The sequence below is a fragment of the Apodemus sylvaticus genome, chromosome 1 (genome assembly GCF_947179515.1).
Source record: "Apodemus sylvaticus chromosome 1, mApoSyl1.1, whole genome shotgun sequence".
Classification (NCBI taxonomy): Eukaryota; Metazoa; Chordata; class Mammalia; order Rodentia; family Muridae; genus Apodemus; species Apodemus sylvaticus.
In genome coordinates, this window is record NC_067472.1 from 55,876,056 (window position 1) to 55,876,719 (window position 664).

Below are 664 nucleotides of genomic sequence, written 5' to 3' on the forward strand. Positions count from 1 at the left end.
TGGCGGCTCACAACCATCTGTAACGGGATCTGATGCCCTTTTCTGGTATCTTTGAAGACAGAAACAGTGTACTCATATACATAAATAAATCATTTCTTTTTTTTTTTTCTATTTTGTTTTTTTTTCCAAGACAGGGTTTCTCTGTATAGCTCTGGCTATCCTGGAACTCACTTTGTAGACCAGGCTGGCCTTGAACTCAGAAATCCGCCTGCCTCTGCCTCCCAAGTGCTAGGATTATAGGCATGCGCCACCACCTCCGGCTAAATAAATCTTTTTTTTTTTTTTTTAAAGTTACCTGGGAATCATCTAGAAAGCTTAATATAAAACAATAGCAAATTCAGGCATTGGTGGTTCAGTGGTAGAATTCTCGCCTGCCACGCGGGAGGCCCGGGTTCGATTCCCGGCCAGATGCAGTTGAAGATTTTTAGCCAGGCATGGTGGCACATGCCTGTAATCCCAGCACTTGGGAGGCAGAGGCAGGTGGATTTCTGAGTTCGAGGCCAGCCTGGTCTACAGAGTGAGTTCCAGGACAGCCAGGGCTACACAGAGAAACCCTGTCTCGAAAAACCAAAAAAAAAAAAAAAACAAAAAAACAACCCCCCCCCCAAAAAAAAACAATAGCAATAAAGCCAGACTGCGGTGGCACACACACTAAGAAGGCAGA

General features: G+C 44.7%; 1 non-coding gene across 1 annotated transcript; it reads left to right on the forward strand.

Annotated features, from left to right (window-relative positions):
* Positions 1-341: 341 nt before the first annotated feature.
* On the forward strand, positions 342-413 carry Trnag-gcc (transfer RNA glycine (anticodon GCC)). Its single transcript has one exon. It is a non-coding gene; the product is annotated as a tRNA-Gly (tRNA).
* Positions 414-664: the final 251 nt, after the last annotated feature.